Raw genomic sequence first — 12,078 nt, forward strand, 5'->3', positions numbered from 1 at the left:
ATATGAACCGGAACAGAAGTACTAAAGGCTCTTGTAAGTACTTCAAAGTCTGTTTATGATGCCCATCATTTTCGGGGTAGATATTGACGGATATTTCGAGTGGATTATTAAAAAAGCGTGTGTGTGAGTGTGTATGTGCACATGTGTGTGTACCTGTGTGTGTGTATCAGCAGAAACACTGCCAGCTGAACAACAAGGCAGAAGCGTCATAACCGGGGGTTATTCCATCTGTCTGAAGCCTCTTAAAATTTCCTCTTCCCTTTGCCCTCTGTCTCCTTCTCACACTCTCCCTCTCTGTGAGAATAATTCTCATCTCTCTCTCTCTCTCTCTCTCTCTCTCTCTCTCTCTCTCTATCTTCCTCTCTCTCTCTCTCCCCCTCTCTCTTTCCTTCCCTCTCTTAGTATGCAAGGGTGTTGTTTTGTCTCGATCAGAAGTCTCTCCACTCTCTCTTCCTCCCCCCTGTTCCCTCCATCTCCATGGCCCTGGCCCCGGGAAGCATGCACAAGTTCTGAGGAAGGGGAGTGTATGCAGCGACTGCAGGATGAAGAGGGAGTCAGCCAGTCAGAGAGGCCTGCTGCATCCCACCCCTCACCTTGCCCCCTCACCGCCTTGTTTTGTCTCCATCAGGACTCTCTTTCTTTCTCTCCCCCCAGCCCTCCTTCACTCTTTCTCTATATACTGTATCTCGCTCCATCTCTTTCTCCATTCCTTTCTCTCTTCATCGCTCTCCCTCCCTCTCTCTTGCCATTCCTATCGCTATCTCCCTTTCTCTCCATTGCTCTCTTTCTGATCCACTTTATTTTTTTCCATGCTGTACCTTTTTATGTCACACTCTCATCTGATGTGCTGTAGGATGTTTTACCTAGCCTCTCTCTCTCTCTCTCTCTCTCTCTCTCTCTCTCTCTCTCTCTCTCTCTCCCTCCCTATTCTCAGCATGACTCACCCTTGTCCAAGGGAATCCAGGGGAGATCATCTGCCTTCAAACCCATGTCTTACAGAGGGTTTAACTGCAGGGAGGGAGAGAGAGAGCGAGAGAAATGGAGAGAGAGAGAGAGAGAGACTCTTGTAGACAGACAGAGAGAGAGAGAGATTAATAGAGAAGGGTAACTCAACATCTTCACTGATAGGAGTGACTGAGAGGGCAGCAGTGAATGTTGGATTTGTGCCATCTGATTAACCTGCTGTCCTTCAACGAAGATGTTACCAGAACAAAGATACCTGGAGTAGCAGTCATAGTACTAGTAGAATGAGGCTATTCGTTTTGTCAAGCGGACAGGGGGTTGGACTACCTGCTCAAGGTTTCTGGGATCTATCTGTGGGCATCCTTGTGCCAGATGCCTGGACCAATACCTGCTGGAGTCTTTCATGTATCAATCCATTTGTATTTGTATTATTCAATGTGAGTTACCCAGGATAAAACTGTCCCCTCAAATTAAATTGCAGTTATATTGTTGTTGCTATTGAAACTCTTGCATGTGTATTAATTTGTCTTCGAGGTTTGTTACTATTTATAATGGAAAAAAAGGTATTAAAAACACTCCCATAACAATCTGTTTGTTCTAAAATCAGAGTTCTAAAGTATTTTTTTATGCGTGTAACGATATGATTGGCTCCCGATTTCTAGCAGTTGATTGGCTCCCGATTCCTATTGATTGAATGGTCTCCTGATGAGTTGTCTAGTTTGTTTGATACAACTGAAACCAATCGTAACTGAATTTACATTTTCATTTGCGTAACGAATGTGGTTTCCCTGTAAAGCACATGCATGAATGGAGCTACCCTTACAAATTGTTTGTGATCTCTATCTGTTTGTTTATCCTGCCTGTTAAATTAATTGGCTACATTTCTAGTATGTGTATGCTCACTAGGCATAAAAAATGCCATTTGACAGGGATTGGTTTCCTCCGGGAGAGCCTGACTCTTCTTATTATCTATAACAGTAGATCTATATATGGGACAGACCTCCTCTTGCCTTTATTTCATCTGTCTATTAGTCCTATCCATCTGTGGCATTGATCAATAGCCTCTCCCATAAATAAATGAGAGGGAGAAGAACAGGACTCTGCCTTTGCATAGCCAATCAGATAGCACGACTGCATGAGAGGTAGGGAGAGATAGACAGGGTAGGGGGGGGGGGGTAAGAACGGGAGGAAGGAAGGTATGGCGAGAGAGATAGGGTGGAAAGGAGGGAGAGAGAGGAGACCGAGGGTGTAGATAAGGCGAGAGAGAGACTCTTTGGGTGAGAGAGGTAAGGGATGAGAGACGAGAGGAGAGAGAGGAAGAGTCAGATGTGAATCAGTTGTCATGATGGTCAAGGGCAGGTCTGATTCATAGGACACTGCAGTGTGATCTAGGACTAGTGACCGGTAACTCGCCACCACAGTTGACCGTGTGTGTGTGTGTGTGTGTGTGTGTGTGTGTGTGTGTGTGTGTGTGTGTGTGTGTGTGTGTGTGTGTGTGTGTGTGTGTGTGTGTGTGTGTGTGTGTGTTTGTGTGCGTACAAGTACAGATACACACACACACACATGCACACCCATATTCAATAATTTATAACACATATTAACACACACACACACACAAAATACAAGAAGCCACACTCACACATGCACAATGTTTGCATTAAAACAGCAGGGTGCTAGAATACCATTCCATTCCATGCTGTTACACATTTTAATATTCAATGGCTCCATCCAATCTGCAAGACATTTCTAAACCACATGTAAACCCACAGGTGATCCCAGCAGGATGCACACCTTGGTAGCTTTTGTTTTTACTGAGTGTAATATATTAGGATTGAAGTACTCTGGTGCCAGAAAGGGAGCGAGAGTGTTTCAGATAAAGAGCTGATCAGCACAGCAAGAAGCAAAAAAGGTATTTGTTATACTGTATATGCACACACACACACAGAACCACACACATGCACACACACACTCTATTCAGCTGTTTGAGGTAATTCTGCAGCCCTTGCAGACCCCTTGACTTCGTCCACCAATGACTCGGGCCTCATATTCAAAAATAGCTCCATCCATCATTTCTCTATTTTTAAAGAGCCACCGCCTGCTCTGGGCACAAAGTAATGATAAACACTCCTGTGTAGGAATGCCTCTTTCCATCTCCCCGCAAACAGAAAAACACCGGGACTACTCCCACTCCCCTGGACCGGGCCGCTAAACCAAATCCCCCCCCGCAAACGCATTGATGGATCGATCCGTCCACTATCTCTCCCTGGCAGCTTTTCCTCTAAATCTGCAGGCAAACATTAGCGGCCCCAGACGTCTCCCTGTTATTTCATATTTCTCCACTTTCCCCCTTATTCTCCCTCACAATCATATTCAGAAGGCATCTGTCAGGCCCACCCCCCATGGGGGAATAATAGGAGGGGCCTATAATAGGAGGGGCCGCTGTCCATTACCAGCGGGGGAGTGAGTGATTGGTCGAGAGGTTCCAGGGAGGAGGGGGAGCGGGGGGAGAATAAACACATCTGGGGAAGGTGGGAATGAGCCATAGAGTTAGTGAGAGAAAGAGAGAGAGAGAGAGAGAGAGAGAGGGAGAGAGAGAGAGAGAGAGAGAGATAGACAAAGGAAATGAACCAGACAGAGAGATGGAGAAATCAATTTAGAGTGAGGGATACAGAGAGAAAGAGGGAGAACAAGTGTGAGAGAGCCAGAGAGAGGGAAGACAGAGAGTTTGACAGGGAGAGAAAGCCAAGTGGTAGGGGAGGTAGAAAAAGCTACAGAAAAAGAGAGCGAGAGATGATGCGTTGGCATTATTAAAGGAAGTCAACACGGTGTCAAAAACGTCCTCCCTGGCTCTCCCTCTATCTCTATACCTGTGGCTCCAAACTTTTGGGTTAAGCTATGTCAATGATCCCAAACAGAAATTCAAGGCACAACCACCAACTATTTCACAATATAATATTCAGCTGGTGACCAATGTGTTTTACATGTAAAGAGATAGTCCTTAGGATGCAGTTTTGACAAATATAATTGTATATTGTTGATATATTTGATGTATTTATTTTGTTTAAACCATCCGTCAGGAATATGTGTTGAGTCACAGAATATTTGACGGTGGACCGAGCCTTGCCTCGAGTCACACCAGTGTGCCACAAGGCAGGCTGTTTGGGTCCCACTATTATACTCTCACCCACAACCGCCAGACTGAACATCATTCCAGGGGCTTTTGTAGGAGCCATCAATACATACTCTCCAAATAACACCAATCTAACCAGGCAGCGGAGTGTGACAGATTTATATTTCAAAACACATTTATCTTAAGACAGTGAGGACTGTGTGAGATCTGAATAACTGTAAAACTGTCCTTTGTGGTTTCCAGTTTTGGTTTGAAATCGAAGTAAGGCACAAAGTTTAACTCTTTGTCACATGTGCTCACTTTTAGAGCATATGGTACGAGCTTTTGAATGTGTGTGTGCCTTTGTCTATATGTGTGCGTCTGTGTGTGTGTGTATGTGCCTGCTTGTTTGTGTGTCTGTGTATGTGCGTACGCTCACACTCAATACAAAGAGACGTTTGCGTGATTTATGTGCCATGCGATTTCAAAAGACAAAGGGTGGGAGGAACAGAAGTAAATGAGATGAGTCATGCGGCCTGACGCTTTGTATCGGGTTATGATGAGTGGCCCGTTCACTCCGACGATGAAAGAAATGTGTCATCTAGCATTCAAAAATCTGCGCCTCAGTCTTCATAACTCGCCCATTTGTCTGTCTGCTCGGGTCCCCTTTGTTGCGTGACATCTGCTTAGGAAGATGCCGTATTGTCCAGCTGTCTGACCTGTCGTCGTCTTTGTTTTGTGATGTCTGCTTACGAAGATGGTGTTTTGGAAGGTCTGTTTCTCTCTCTCTCTCTCTCTCTCTCTCTCTCTCTCTCTCTCTCTCTCTCTCTCTCTCTCTCTCTCTCTCTCCATAATTCTGGCTCCAAGTGGGCTCTAGTGTTTTACTTCCAAGTAAAGGAATGTTGAAATGTTAAGGAATGTTAAGATCCTTGGATCTCCGGCCCTGCACAGGAGTCTGTGGGAGTCTGAGTTTGTGTGTGTGTTTGTTTGTTTGTGTGTGTGTGTGTGTGTGCTTCTTTCTACTGCCCCACACACACTGTATTCTGGAACCATACACACCCCGAGGAGTTTCTAGGTCGATAAGAAAGTGATGCTTCCAAAAAAATGCCTGGAGGTTTCTCAGTCATCATGGTTGGCTTGGTCCGCTGCAAGAAGTCATATCTGTTTTCTATACCCACTCAATTTTTTAAATGGATTGTCAGACTCATTAGTAGAGAAAATACATGATAAGGCCATTATGCATTCATTCTGTAGGTAACCAATCGGCAAGGGGTCTATTGGACACCTGTCGATGTGTGTGTGTGTGTGTGTGTGTCTATGTGAGTGTCTGTGGTTGCTGTGTGTGTGTGTGTGTGTGTGTGTGTGTGTGTGTGTGTGTGTGTGTGTGTGTGTGTGTGTGTGTGTGTGTGTGTGTGTGTGTGTGTGTGTGAGTGAGAGCATACTGTTCTTCTTGTTTTGTGTTTGTTTTGTGTGTTAAAACGTATATGTATATACTGTGTGTGTGTGTGTGTGTGTGTGTGTGTGTGTGTGTGTTTGCATTCGTGCATGCAAGTCCTCCACCTTGCGTCTGGCTTTCATGAATTATTTGTGTGGCGATGTTCTTAAGCTGTGTCAATGGGGCCGGTCGAATGTGTGTGTCTAGGTCTTGGCGTGACATTGTGCGCTAGACTATAGATGTGTGAGCTTGTTTCCCCTGCTTCCTCCTTCTCATCCTATTCTCACTTTATATAGTTCTCTCGCTTGCTTTCTCTATCACTTATCTCTCCCTTTCCCTCTCACTCTGCCTCTATCGCACTTTCTCTTATCCCTCTCTCCCATTCACTCTCTCCCTCTCTCCATCTCTGTCTCTTTCCATCTCTCCCTCAAGCTCTCTCTCTCCATGTCTGACTCTTTCCATCTCTCCCTCCAGCTCTCTCTCTCTCTCTCTCTCTCTCTCTCTCTCTCTCCAGTTCTCTCTCTCTCTCTCTCTCTCCATCTCTCTTACTCCCTGTGTCTCACTCCATGTCTCTCTCTCTCTCTCTCTCTCTCTCTCTCTCTCTCTCTCTCCATGTCTCTATCCAGCTCTCTCTCTCTCTCCCCATCTCTCCTACCCCCTGTCTCTCTCCCGTTACTATACCATCTGGCTGAAGTCTGAGGCACTTATGTATCACATGAGTGGCCGCGGCCAGGTGTCAGACCGTCCCAGTGGCCAGGTGGTACCAGAGCTTTGCCAACAACTTTGTCTGTCTAGATAAATTGTCAGGGAAGCTAGACTTAAAGAGATACTTCCCTGCTCCCGGCTGAGTGCACGTCATTCTGGATTCATGGGGCTTGGAGGTGATGCTGTGAATAAATATAAATAAACTGTAAAGTTACGGTGAGGGTGGGAGAGAGTGTCTTCCACAAAACATTCTGCATTGAGACGAAAATGACCTGAAGTGATCGTTAATGATTGTTGATTGTGCATGTGTCATTTAAAAAAATTTTTTTTCTTGCATACGGATTTTTGGTTGTGTATGTATCTTAATTCTTATCATACCTTTTCCATACATATGTGATATTCTAATTGATATAATCCCCTCCATGTTTTTTAATGGGGGGGGGGGGGGGATTATATATATTTGAGTATGCCCATTCGAATTCGCAGCCTGGCACTTTATTACAGTTTTTCACAATAGTTTAAACACATTAATTTGAACATCAGACACAATGTGCACAACCTGAAACTCATGTACCAACTGCAAAACCAATTCTGTTGAACTCCAAGCACATTTTCTGCTTTAGACTCAGATTCCCATTCCAAACCACACATTTTTCACAACACTACACACAATTCTCTATATCTTGCACATTCTTCCTGAATTCCCTCTCTTGGTGTTCACACAGAACACACTGCCAATCACATTTCTAAACTCCAAAGGCTGTTGTGCAAGCTGAATTAGCAATCTGCAATTTGCTATAGAAGGGTCACAGAAGAAAGACATGACACAGTACAGACATTGAGTAGTATCACTCTATGAGAATGTTGATAATGGTGATGATGATGAACATCATCATGATCATTATTTAGGATATTATCCATCTAATGGTGGCAATTTAATGGATATAAGTATTGACCCTTATGTGTATGTGTATGTATTTATGTATGTAAATGTATGCATGTATATGCAAACACACTGTATGTATGACATTTGTTTGTTAATGTGAGAAGGGGGGGCTTGATATAAGCTGAAGCTTCTGCCCTACCCTTTGGTTATGACCAATAAAAATGCATTAATTCGATCATTCATTCATTCATTCATTTATTCATTCATTCATTCAGATGTTTTGTTTACAGTATTGCCTATTTTCTGTTCATTTCATCCTGTTTTCATCCTGTTTGCTGTGATTTATAGTAGACTGCACATTTTGGATAAAAATTCAGTATTTGTTGTTACTGTAAAGTATTGTGTGTTGTTTTCTATTTGAATATACGTAAAAACATTATATGGTAATATTCTACATCCAACAGGTGACATTGCAACACTGAACATGCAACAGCATAATACTGACAAAGCATTCATATAGTGTTTTCCATTCATACTATAGTGTTTTCCATTCTGCACAACAGTGTTCAATGGGTGCTTAGAAATGTCTACTCATATGATGTATGTGTTTGTCATTTGAAAAGAAAATACCATTTAGTGACCAGTTAACACTGTTTTGAGGGCAAAGTGTGCTTTTGCAAGAGAAGTGTACGATTTTGCATTTTGTGTGTGAGTTTTGAGATTTGTGTTAAGGGTTTTGAGAAAGTGAGGTAGTCTATCAGGAAATGTGTTTAAGCAATTGTGAAAAACTGTAACTACTGCTAACTGCTTGCACATTGAATATATGACAGATTACGCACTGCTACTGTAAAACTAAATTGAAAAATGAGAATCCCATAAAAGATCGAACAGATAATGTGGTAATAAATCCACCGCTTTGTCCTGTGTTGCATGTGACTTTGTGGTGGTGTGTGCAGGTGTGTGCAGATGTCCTTGGGGTGGGGTGAATAACATTCATACTCTGACAATAAAAGGACTTTAAGAGCCTCTTGGAGTGCATCTCCATGGTGCCACAATTAGCACCCGTCCCACACCTGGATCTTAAAGTAGGAATGCACTGCAAATTTAAACTTCTCAGTTTGGTTCTAAAAATCTGTCCAATGTACCAGGGGAAAAGATAATTAATCGTAATTAATGATAATTAGTGTTGTGTGTGACCCCTGTGTTTGTCCTTCGATGACATCTCTGGGAAAAGGGTCTATTGCACAACATTGGACATATTGGACTAGCATCGAAATATATTTTAACCATTCATGATACAAGAGTAATAGTGTGGGCTCAAAAGGGCGTATGAAATCAAAAGTTGATGAATGTAGTGACTCATCGAATAGCATCCATTACCATTAACACTTTTGTGTCCTGTTCTGGTGGATTTAGGTCTGGAAATAAATTGTACATTTGGATAAAGAAATAGTGTGTCATTGTGTGTTGGAATAGAAAGTGAAGAGGCAGCTTGTGGGTGAATATATATATAATTATCGTATCTTTAAGACATATCTTCCCCTGAGCTGACGTTCATTCGGTCCCTCTATTGATTTGTGCCGGTAGGCCCACTAAGTCATGATGATTTTATCAAGTGCAATACACTGGCACTCGCAATATGCACATTTTGTGTCGATAAAATAGTGTCCATTGGGATGAAAAACCTTGAGAGATTTAGTGCTTCTATCTTGGTCCCACTGTCACGGCGCGACCGCAGAATTTAATGCAACTCTATGGTGCCTCATTTACTGCCTGTCGACTGAATGATCTACCCATAAGCTCCAGGGAGCTCTGTTGGAAATATTCAGGTACCCTGTCACTGTAATAAACACTGTCCTCGCTCCCTTCCTTTCCATATATATTTCTTTGGTTCAATCTTCGGTTTGCTCTTCCTTCCCTGTTCATCTCCTGCCTTTTTCTCTCTTCCTTCTATCTTTATTTCTGTATTTGCCAAAATAATTTCCTTCTTCACCTTATTTACCTTTCTTTCTTAGTTCTTTCTTATTAAAAAAATGTCTGGCCTTCTTTGTGTCTATATTACTTTATTTTTTGTTTTGTTCTTTCATTCTGTCTCTTTCTCCCTCCCTCCCTTCCCTTCCTCCTTCCTTCTCTTCTTTTTCTTTCTGTTCAACTTCCTTACCTTTCTCTCCCTCTGTATTTTCATCTCACCTTTCCTCCCTCTCTTCTTTCAGGTGAACTGCAGTGTCTGAGTCAGAATAACCAGCCTCTCTCTCTCTCTCTCTCTTCCTCTCCCCCTACCCTCCCCATAGGTTTCCTGTATACAGATCGGATCCTATACAGCCATCTACATGTCCCTTATCATTTACCCTCATCGTCTGTTCTCCTCCCCAGCCCAACCCCCCCCCCCCCCTCCTCAGCACACCCCAGTCCCTGGCTGATTATGACTACATCACAGTAACATTTACCATACAATATTGTCTGCTTATCGACTGTGTTTCATCCCGGTTACATCTTTTAGTCTATTCATCCGAGTCTATTCAAGTCTGTATCTTGTCTCACATCCGAAGGCCGCAGCAGTGGTCGCAAGTGTGTGTTTGTGTTTGTGTGTGCCTTGGGATGAGTAACACAGGAGATGAACGAGTGTCCATTATGAGGCAGAGATGGGGGGCCTGTTTGGGACTAAACATGGCTAAATTGGTATCTATCTAGATGTCCTTGTGTAATCATTTTGACCTACTAACAGTCAAGTTGTCTCCATAAGGCAGGACAGGCCGGCAGCTGGACTTTGAGCAAAGTTAATGCAATTAGTGACAGCAGTAAAGTATGACTAGGCACTTTGTGTGGGGGTGCGAGTGTGTGTGTGGTTGTGTGTGTGTGTGTGTGTGTGTGTGTGTGTGTATCCATCTGGTGTGTGCACATCAATGTTGTTTAGTAAGGAGGTGTTGTGCAAATAAAATCGAATATGCAGGCTTTTTGACATGCGTACATACATCCATACACACATTGAAACACACATGCACACACACACACACACACACACACAAACATACAGACAGGCACGTGCACACACACACACACACACACAGATATACACACACATGCACACTTATAAACAAACACACATGCACAGTAACATCACCCTAACACAGGCACACACTGACACACACACACACACACACACATCCATAGACATGTACACTAACCCAACATACACACACATACACACAAAGATGCACATATTGACACACAATCAAAGACACATGATCGCGTGTACACGGGTTGCAGCTGCAGATACAAAGCGGTCATGAGTACAATAGGGAGATGGCTGGCAGGGTAGTGTCACCTTTCTCCACACACACACACACACACACACACACACACACACACACACACACACACACACACACACACACACACACACACACACACACACAGCCCATGGAGGACTAGAAGCTTCTCTGCTGATGGTTTGGGACTATGAGTAGAACTCTTCATAGGACCCATGGCCCAAGGGAGAAGCTTATGGCTGTGGACTGCTATAAGTGCTATAAGCATAATTCAGAGCAGAGAAAGTGTGCGTGTGCGTGTGGCTGTGTGTGTGTGTGTGTGTGTGTGTGTGTGTTTGTGTGTGAGGGTTTTGGGGCTATGCAACAAGTGTGTATGTGTACATATATGTATGCCTGTGTGTCAGGAACACTGCGTGTCATGTTCTAGTTCATGTCATGTGATCCGAACCTTGCCATCTGCACATCAAACTCGCAACATCAGTGTTAAAGAGAGTGGGAAATGTAGTCTTTTTAATTGGGTTCAATTATTATGCATATACTTTGTGTAAAGAATGTGTAAAATTGTGTTAAGTATACACATAGTAAAAACACACATACGTACACAGTTGGTTGGTGAGGTCCCCCCTTCACTGTAAAGCGTCTTTGAGTGTCCAGAAAAGCGCTATAAATTCAATCAATTATTATTATTATTATTACAAAGCACAAAGAAAAGTGTGTTGGCAATTCCCAGTTCCAGTCTCCTGCGTGATTCAGTACATTGGACAGCATCCGTGTATGTTCGCCACTTGCGACGGACTCTCTTGCAGCCATTAAAACGCGTTACGTTACGTTACGTTGCCGTTAAGTAGTGAAGCTCATCAACCACAATACGAGAAGACACGTGTTTCATTCCTACCCCTAACAGATGCGGCCACTGCTTTTTCACAACAATGTAGAATACATGTACAGGAACAAATCCATATGGCATAACATGGCGAAATGGAACGTCATATTTTGAAACAACAGAGTCGACAACGACGCGATATGAGTTGCCCGCAGGGCAGAGCGCACTCACTGCATTTCTAATGCGCGTGGCTGCTGGCTGTTGGGCCTGGAAACGGGAATGATCGTAAATGATTGTCAGCCCCTGGAGTGAGTAAAGGGGGTTGGGCTAGAGCGCCGAGTGTGGGTGAATCCGGTCCGAGTCCCGCCAGTCGCTCCGAGAGAGCCGAGCTGAGAGATGCGCGTTCACACAGACACGGCAGAGGGAAGAACGCTGCTGCGCAACTAGACAACCATAATACTAGAATAACCTTCTGACCACCTCGACTCTCCTTCTCCATCCCTCTCATGGTCCTACTGGGCAGAGCCTGATCATCTTTAGTTGATTCGAACCCATCTCTTTTTTTAATTTTTGATTTCTCCTTGGGAATACTGTTATTACTCCAATTGCACCGTTGAAGAATATGAGGGTTATTTTTTCTATAGAGGTAAGTTGACTCGTTAAATTTTGATGATGGTGAGCAACCCGGGGATTAAGTTTTTGGGGTGGTTTGCTGTGTGTGTGTGTGTGTGTGTGTGTGTGTGTGTGTGTGTGTGTGTGTGTGTGTGTGTGTGTGTGTGTGTGTGTGTGTGTGTGTGTGTGTGTGTGTGTGTGTGTGGCATTGCTGTAAAATCGGGTGAGTTTCTGAAATAGAGAGGTTGGTTAAGGAGATTGAAAGGGTTGTGGGCA

Source organism: Micromesistius poutassou (assembly GCF_964030765.1).
Source record: "Micromesistius poutassou genome assembly, chromosome: 19".
Classification (NCBI taxonomy): Eukaryota; Metazoa; Chordata; class Actinopteri; order Gadiformes; family Gadidae; genus Micromesistius; species Micromesistius poutassou.